At 50.8% G+C, this 9,291-nt stretch overlaps 1 pseudogene; it reads left to right on the top strand.

Moving 5' to 3' along the window:
• The first annotated feature begins 7,305 nt into the window (after positions 1-7,305).
• On the top strand, positions 7,306-8,670 carry LOC144752448 (uncharacterized; annotated as a pseudogene).
• Positions 8,671-9,291: the final 621 nt, after the last annotated feature.

Here is a 9,291-nt window from a genome sequence, read left to right as displayed (position 1 = left end):
CGCTACATCCCATTCCAACTTGGTATTTTGTTTTCTTCTGAATTGATGAGAATGAGTCAACATGCAAAATCAGCTAGCCTCGAACTTGGTCGAGGATTGGGTCTTAAATGGTGTCCTCTACTTCCTCGGGTTGTTGGTGATTCAGGTTCTGGTCTTCTCGTAAACTCGGGTGTGCCCACCGTGTCTTCTGTGTGGAGGTTGTTCTCTGCTTGCTCTGTTATATCGATGTCCTGCTCTTCGCCTCTTTGTTGGTTTTCGGGCCTTGCTGGGATACGCTTGAACCATGACACATTCCTAGTCACCACCTCTTCGTCTCTCTGTGCCGTCACCGCTGTGCCTTTGGTTGTTTTGATGACCCATGGCTCAGTCTCATATGGTGTCCGGAATTTGCCTCCTGGTCTTCTGGTTCACAGCAGTGCTGTGTCTCCTGGGCTTAGTTCTTTGTCTTGAGCCCTCCTCTTGTGGCTTGCCCATTCATTGTTCTTTCGCCTTCGCTCTTGGGTGTCAGCAGGTACATATGGTGCTGGTTTCCAGTTTTCAGCCATCGGCAGTCGATCTCTCCTTGGACCGGCAAACATCAGTGACCATGGGGATCTTTGAGTGGTGCTATGGGGGGTACTTCTATATTCTCTCAGGAACAGTTGCAGTGCCATCTCCGGGTCTTTGCCTTCCACCATTGCAATTCGTAAGGTTTTGTTAACGGTTCTCATGAAGCGTTCTGCCTCACCATTGGCTTGGGGCCATTGTGGAGTGACTCTATGATGCTTTACACCCAGTTCTTTTAGAAATTCCTTAAGTTCGCTGCCCTGGAATGGCGGCCCATTGTCTGTTTTAATGCGCTGGGGAATGCCAAACAAAGCAAAAGTCTTGCTAAGCAGCGGTTGTACATTTGCGAAACTGGTAGATGCTGCTAACTCCACTACTGGATATTTGGTGTAGCTGTCCACCATTACCACTGTCACTCTCCCGTCAGGGAAGCTGCCAAAATCCAAACTGATCCAGCTCCATGGGGAGGGTGAGGGTTCCTCTGTGATGACCGGAGCTGGATTATCTGGGGCACTGGTTAGTTGGCACGCCCGGCAGTTCTTTACCACGCTGTCTACTTTCTCGTCCATATATGGAAACCATACCTTCTCCCTCATTCTCGCCTTCATTCTTCTTGTCCCTTGGTGTCCCTCATGGGCTAACATGGTTGCGTGGTCTTGAAGAGACGCTGGGATGACTATCCGTGACCCCCTCAGTATCAGCCCATTGCTTGCCTTGCTTAGCTCGTTGTGTACTCTCCAGATTTGAGACAGCCGATTGCGATCTGTTTCACTCCAGTCACTCACATGGCGTAGAAAGTTCTCCCAGGACCCTGTGTCGAGGGCTGTCTTAACTTTGACCATTGCAGCATCATGTTCATACTGACCCACGATGTCCTCTGCCGACAAAGCATGTGGACATGCTAACTGTGACACCATGTCTACAAACTCTTCCGTCTGGGCCTCTTGATCACCCCCAGTCTCTTCTTTTTCTGTGGGATGACGCGATAGAAAGTCAGCAGGGTTCTTTGCTCCTGGCCGGTACACTAGCTCCATCTGGTAGTGTTGAGTTTGAATAGCCCATCTCTCGATCCGGGGTGGAGGGTGTGGAGCTGTACCTCTAAATAACGGTAGGAGTGGTTGATGATCGGTGACCATCCTGAAGGGCTGTCCGGCAATATAGAGGTGAAAGTGATTACAGGCCCACTTCACTGCTAACGCCTCTCTCTCTATCTGAGAGTACCTTGCTTCCGTTGCCGTGAGGGCCTTGCTTGCAAACGCCAGTGGGACCCACACACCTGGTTCTGATTCTTGAGTGAGAAGTGCGCCCAGCCCTACGGGGCTGGCGTCCACAATAATTTCTGTTGCCCTTGCCGTGTCAAAGTATGCCATTGTCGTGCTGTCTAGCAGTGCTGTCTTGATTTTTTCGAACGCCTCCGCTTCCACTCGTGACCATCGCCACGCGTTTTCTTTCTTCGTCAGGTTCCTTAGTGGCTCAGCAATCGTGGCAAGTTGTGGAATGAATCGGGCACAGTACTGTGCCATTCCCATGAAACTCCTCACCTCTGAGGCTGTCGTCGGAGCTGGGGCACATTTAATCGCTGATGACTTCCGGGGGTCCACTTTGACTCCTTCCGAGTCGAAGACGTATCCAAAGAATTCAATTGACTGTTTGAAAAATTGACATTTCAACTTGTGCAGGGTGATTCCGAATTCAGCTAGCCTTCGAAGCGTTGCTTTCAATCTTCTATGATGTTCCTCACTCGTTTTCGCATGGATGAGGATATCATCACTTATGTTCAGTACTCCGTTCAGTCCGGACAGGATCTCTTTGATTGTGTTTTGGAAGATCTCTGCCGCCGAGGTGATGCCGAAATTAAGTCTCTTGTATCGTCTCAGCCCCAAGTGAGTGGAGAACGTCGTGATGTAACGACTCTCTTCTGTTAGTTTGAGCTGATGATACCCTGCATTGAGATCTAATTTGGAGAACCACTGTGCTCCATTCAAGTCAGTCAAGATGTCATCAACTGTAGGCGTGAGGTGCCTCTCCCTCTTGATTGCCCTGTTTGGCATCCTCATCCGGATTTTTCCGGGTTGTCGAGGTTTCTCTGCGATTACCATTGGTGACACCCACGGGGTCGGCCCAGTCACTTTTTCAATCACCCCCTGTTCTTCAAGGTTCTTCAGCTCTTGTTCTACCGCTGACCGCAGATGAAATGGGATTCTTCTGTGTCGTAGGGCTATAGGTTGTATCGCTTTGTCGATGTGTAATTTAACTGGCGGTCTTTTAATGGTGCCCAGACCCTGGAATAACGATGGGAACATTTGGAGGAGCTCCTCTGTGTGTAGCGCCTTCACCACATTTGCAAACGCTATCAATTTGAGGTCTTCCGCTGTGTGGCTTCCTATCAGCAGGTCTGCCTCTCGATCTATTACATGAAATGTTGTCGTGAGTTCTTGCCCTTCCGCCTTTACTTGCACAGTCATTTTCCCCTTCAGGGGTAGGGGTTTCGTGCTTCCATACGTGAGGATGCGTGCTTTTGATGGTACGAGTTTCGGTCTTGGTCTTAGGGCATTATAGTGTTGACACCCCATCACATTGATAGTGGCCCCAGTATCTATCACACCCGTTACTGTCGAGCCGTCGATCTGTATTTCGCATTTGGGTTGTGGCCTCCGTCTCCTCTTCAGTTCGCTCACAAACGATACGTAATAGCACTCGTCCTCTTCATCTGTTGATGAGTCATCTAGATCTTGTGGATACCGGGGCTGTGATCTGTCTCCTGTCTCCGCCGATCTTCCGTGGGTGTCTTCCAACGTCAGCTGCCTGACTGCTCTGCTCGGAGCTTTCTTCCCTGCCGTCTGCCGACCGCCGACCTCTGAAGCCTCCTCTAGCACCTCCTTTACATACGCTTGCGAAGTGATTTAGTCCGCCGCATTTGGCGCACGTTTTCCCACGTGCAGGGCAGCCATTTTGGCTGTGTTCTTCGTATCCGCAGGCACCACATGGCGTGCGTCGCTGCGTCCGGGTCGGCCATCTTCATCTGCCCCCGCTGTTACTACTTCACATGGCGTCCACTCTTTCTGTCTTCACGGTTACTTCATTGCTGGCAGATGGATTTATGGCTTCCTCCATCGCGGTGGCACGTGCGTCTGACAGTTCATGTGACCTGGCTAGCATCACTATCTCGTCTAGAGTGATGCGTGATTGTCGTAGGATTAATGTTCTCAGATGTTTGCTCCTGCAACCCTGGATCAGTTGAGCTGTTACTTCCTTTGTCTGATCATCGTCCGGGCATGTGCTTATCATTTCCCTAAGTCTTGCGTGGAACGCATCCATGGTCTCCCCCTCTCTCTGTTTGGATTGTCTGAACTTGAACCTTTCATAATGGGGGTTAAGTTGAGGGTCAAAGTGTTCATTTAGTGCTTGCACTGCAGCATTATAGTCTGTTGCCGCTCCGGTGTTTGGTAGGTGTGTGAACAATTTATGGAGCTCATCTCCTCCGAAGTGCAATAGTAGGGATCTTTTTACCTCATCATCCTTCTCACGTGTTGCCGTAAAATAATTGTTCAATCGGCGCAGCCACATTGCCCATCTTGGCGCCGCTGTGTTGGGTTCAATAAGAGCGCTAAACGGTGGAAGTGGGTTAATTTGCGAATGCGGCAACTGTTGAACCACTGCTGTCGCTGCCTGCTGTCCCGCTGGCCCTGCCACAGGCGCCGGGGGCGCAACCTGTTGTGCCCCTCCTGTGGCTGCCCCATCTTGTACCGACATTTTCAGCGATAATCTTGGCGAGACCTATCGCCCTTGCCTCTCAGCCACACCTCTCTTCCTTTGCCCCACCAACATGTGACAGTCTCTCTCTATTTGTTCCTTATATTCTATTTTTTTTTCTTGTATTTGCCAGTGCTTGTTTGTTTTTGTATTTGCCAGTGCTTGTTTGTGGTGATGGCACTCTTCCCTCAGGGGCCCGCACACACGGGATCAGCCGCTCTTCTCTCCCGCAGAGACACATGCTGCACACGCAGCAAACGGGGACTATTTCGCGCCACTCCGGCGCCTAGGAGAGCTGTCGTCGCTCCTGCGCATGCGCGCACACCACGAGGCCTTCGCCGGGTCTTCACCGGTCCCGCACTCGCTCTTCGCAGACCACGCCGGTCCCTGACGCAGCTCCACTCACGCTGCTTACCGGCACCTTCTGCCCGCCTCGTACCGTCACTCCAGGCGACACAGAGCCTCCGCCGGCACCAACCAGCGCGCACACGGAGACCACCGGATCCCAGGTATGCGCAGCTCCGCTCGCCGATGTATTGCTCCGCCGCTGGGCTCACTAGATACGTCCCCACCCTCGTCGCCAGTGTAGGGGAGCAAGACGTGACCCAAAGAGTTATGGATCACGGACTAACGGTACCGGTATAGAAATAATGGGAGACCACACACTCTGATCACTGGTACGGACCGGAAGCCACGAGCGACCACTGTCCCTTTATTTAAAGCCTTCTAGCCACGCCTGGCCAGAAGGTGTTACATTGTTTGCAGGTGTTTCCGGGTCTCGGCCGAGACCCGTGAAACACTAGAAGGCTACACAGATCACAGGTTTCAGGTGATGGTTCTCTTCTGAGCATCTCAGCGTGTCCCATTCTTAATTCTGCTGTGTTATTGAGAGCACGTAGTTTGTTAGTAGCAGTCACTTTAGTAATGCACCACATTACACGGTCTAAAAGATGAAATAGATGGTAGGGTTTAAGGTATTGCCTGCCAGACAGCTTTTACCTATCGGCAGGCAGAAGCCTTGCGGCCCATACCAAAAGGATAGAGATTACTCAGAGGCAGTCAACTGATTACAATTAGTTGGCTTTCTTCTCACTCTCATTTGCTTGCTTCTTAGGCAATGGTTTTCCTTCCTCGTCATGTGTTTATGCCTCCTGTGGAGGATAGCATATTTATCATCCTTTTCACTGGATTATTTTTCTACTGCTCTTATTCAGGCAACTTCTATTTTCTTTTTCTTTCAGTACTCCATGACAGTGCACATTCTACCTTTCTCCCTCTAGCCCGGCTTTCCCCCAAATCCAGCTTCCCCACCCAGTAGTGTTCCCTCATCCCTCTCCCCAAGCTTGTCTATTGCTTTACTAAGCCCACCCAGGCTTTTTTCCCTTTATTTTCTAAAGGCTTCCCTGGGTCTGGCCTCACGTTCCTCTTTTGCTCCATAAACCCCCCGCCCACTCCCTGTTGCTTTCACCCAATCCACTTTCCTTATCTGCTTCTTCGTAGTTACATGAATGTCTTGCAGTATATATTCATTTTTTAAACTCTGTTTATTTTTGGAGGGCCAGGAAGCTTTCATTTGCTGCCGAGCCGCTTCACAGTGCCACCAAAATTTTTTTTTTTTAATTTACCAATCCAATTGGTGTTTGCCATTTTGGGATGCTAAATTTTAAAAAAGGCACAGCGTCATTTAGGCGCACACATTCCTCATCATGCATGTACATGCCTATCAAATGACAGTCATCAACTGTTGTTTTTGCATTTGTCACCCCGAGTGGGACTGGTATGCTCAGACGTGAGTCCCATGCTCTCCATGCCACTGGAATCAAGCTATCCTGGTTGATGAGGGTTGAAAGTCGAAACCTGTCCTAGGATGCTTGTTTCCAGTCCAGGGAGGACATGGCTTGGCAGTTCGGGCTGGACTGTTCCCATGGGGCACAGGGTCAAGACTGATTTGCATATGGCTGGGTTCAAACTGGAATGGCATGGTGAGCAAAAAAACGATGTATTTAGGCCCATATCTCTGTACTGGGGTGAATGCATGACATTGTTCTGCATTCTGTCCATCAACTGTTGTTTTTGCATTTGTCATATAGCTGGGTCCAAACTGGAATTGCATGGTGAGACACCATGATTTATTTATTTTATTTTATTTTATTTAATTTTAAGGGTTTTATATAGCGCTGGCTAGACCCAGAGGGATCAGAGCGCTTTACATGAATATCAGATCATAGTTACAGGTTACATCGTTACAAAGGTTACACAGTTATTAGAGCAACATAGTTACTTGTAAGGTCGAGATAAGAAGCACAAACACTTAAAGGGAAAAGCAGGCAAGGGGAGAGATTCAGGGGAGGGGGTAGGAGCAAGTAGAGAGATAATTAAGGCAGGAAAGAGGAGGGGAGGGTGAGAGACACAGCATGGAAAGAGGAGGGGAAGGGCGACGGGGATACAAACCTGCAGTACCTCTAGTCACCACTGTTCTGCTAAAGAGCTATCTTGTGCTTTTATGCACACAATGCACTTTTAAGTGCTACTGCTTGAGCCTGCCTGCTGGGGACACCTGCCTTCTGGACCTACCTTGCCTGCCTGCTTGGGACCACTGCCTGCTGAGGACCACTGCCTGCTGGGGACTCCTGCCTGCTGAAGCCACCCGCCGCCTGGAGCTGCCTGCTGAGGCCTGCCTGCCGGGGCTGCCTGACCTGCTGGAGCTACCTGACCTACTGGGCTGATTTGGACTGCTGGAGCTGCCTGCCTGCTGTGGACTGCCTTCCTGCCTGCTGTGGACTGCCTGAGGAGCTGCCTGCCTGTTGGGGATCCCTTGCCAGCCTGAAGGAGACCCCTGCCAGCCCCCTCTGGGACACCCACCCTGCTGGAGCTGAGGGTCTGCCTGTGTACTCCACCCACCTGAAGGGGACCCTGTCTACTGGCCTGAGGATCACTTACCTGCTTCCACCAGCTCCCTGAGGAATCCCTCTTCTTCTCCTGGGCACAGCACAGCAAAGAAGCAGGATGAGCAGACCTCTGAATCCATGGTTCCACAACACCGTAAAGCAGCAGAGAAAGGTAGAGTCAGATGGCACCACACCACACCTAAGCAGGAAGATATTCACTGAGCTGCCGGTAACCAAGATGGGGTTTACAGCAGCAGAAATCTGGTGCATCATGACGGATGCACCCAAAGGCACCTACCTGCTGATGTTCATGTCCGAACAAATCTGCAGGAGGTATTGGCAGATGTGCTGGTCACGACGGGAGGAGAAACCCATCTCTGACTTACACCTGGAATGCCAGCTCGTGCTGGAGGTCAAGAGAATGACCGTGCACATCTACAAACCACATGTCAATGTCCAAGACCTGACAACCTTCCTACGCCGCCACTGCACATTGACTAAAGAACACTCCCGCAACCTGGACAGTGATGGCATCTGGGATGGTAAATGGACAGCATTGGTGAAGCTGAAGGAGGACCCGGCGGCCCCAGATGGAATCCACCACCCTCCTTCCAGTTTCTCTCTGGGGCGCGACTCAGGATACCAGTACTACCCTGGGCAGCCCACATTATGCAACAGGTGCAGCAAAGCAGGCCACACTGGCAAGGACTGCACAGCGCAAATATGCAGGAACTGCAAAAAAGAAGGCCACACGACAAAAACCTGCAAAGAGAAAACCCCATGCAGCCTCTGTGGGGGTGTAGGCCACCTCTTTAAGGACTGCCCAAAAAGAGCCAAATCCTAGGCCCAAGCTGCCAAACCTCCGTGGAGAGGCCAACCAGAGGAGGCAGAAGTTACCCTGCGTCCAGTCCCAGCCCCGCGGCAGGAGAGGGGGACTGGGAAAGGGAAGGGCCACAACCAGACCGCGCCCAAGCCCAAGCAGGACACCGCCAAGGTCCCAGAGACACAGACACCCAACGATACCCCACCTACTATCCTTGAGCCCGGTGAGCACAGTGAGCCAATGGAAACTCCCACCCCAACTGCCACCGAGGACCCGGAGGAAGGTGCCTGGACAACACAGGAGCGCAGGAAAAGGAGACACTCAACGGACTGTGAAGGAACAAGCAAGAGACCCTTGAGCACCCACAACTCCTACTCCGCGCTCGATGATCCAGAAGAAGAAATGCAGCCTGAACAAGACACCCCGAATGAGCAACTCAAGCAAGTGACGGAAGTGCTGAGGGAGATGAGGGCGCTGGCAAACTCCATGGAAGCGTCCCCACCCCCATCGCCAGCAAGAGTAGAAGAGGTTGAGACCACCATCGAGGGCCAAGAGCAAGACCTGCCCGTCACCCCAGAGGAGGCAGACCTCAAGCCCAGCCAAGAGGGTGGAGCAGCCATCGTGCAACAGCAAGCAACAGCTGCCGAGCAGGAGGACTAGCACAAGAGACCCAACAGGAGGCTGAACCAGCCCTGTAAGTAGCCTTGTCGAATATGTTTGAGAGAGAATAGGTTTGAGTTGAGAGAGCAGGAAGCAGTGGCGCTCTGAGCAGTGTGATCTTGATGCTGAAATGTTCGTGCAGTAGGCACACGGTGCAAAGCAGGACAAGGGAACACAAACCCAACAGGAAAAACAACCCCTGTGGTGGTGTAGGAAGGCCTAAACCAACAGGAAGAAGAACAGATCCTGTGCACCCGCTAGTAGGTTACTTTGTTCTAGTTTAAGGACATGCATTTACCCGCTGAGAGAAAGTCTACGTTAAAGTTCAAAAACGGCAAAAACAAAGATTCATGTGGGTGAAAGGTGTTTATAAGTCAATTCAATTCAATTCAAAGAATCTTTATTCGGTGATTAAAAATCGCCATAAAAGCACAAACATATTTACATGGATAAAAAGTCATTAAATATTTTCAAGATCCTTTTGCTAAAATATTGGTATTAACATGGGACACAAAGCAGGAAAAAAGTACAGCACATTACTCACAGTGAATCAAAAACACGTCATTCGTCCCTCCTAGTTACCCTTAAACGGACCGCCACTTTAATAAAATTCATTATACA

Source organism: Lissotriton helveticus, chromosome 5_1 (assembly GCF_964261635.1).
Source record: "Lissotriton helveticus chromosome 5_1, aLisHel1.1, whole genome shotgun sequence".
NCBI classification, from domain to species: domain Eukaryota; kingdom Metazoa; phylum Chordata; class Amphibia; order Caudata; family Salamandridae; genus Lissotriton; species Lissotriton helveticus.
This window is presented reverse-complemented; position numbering and strand designations above follow the sequence as displayed.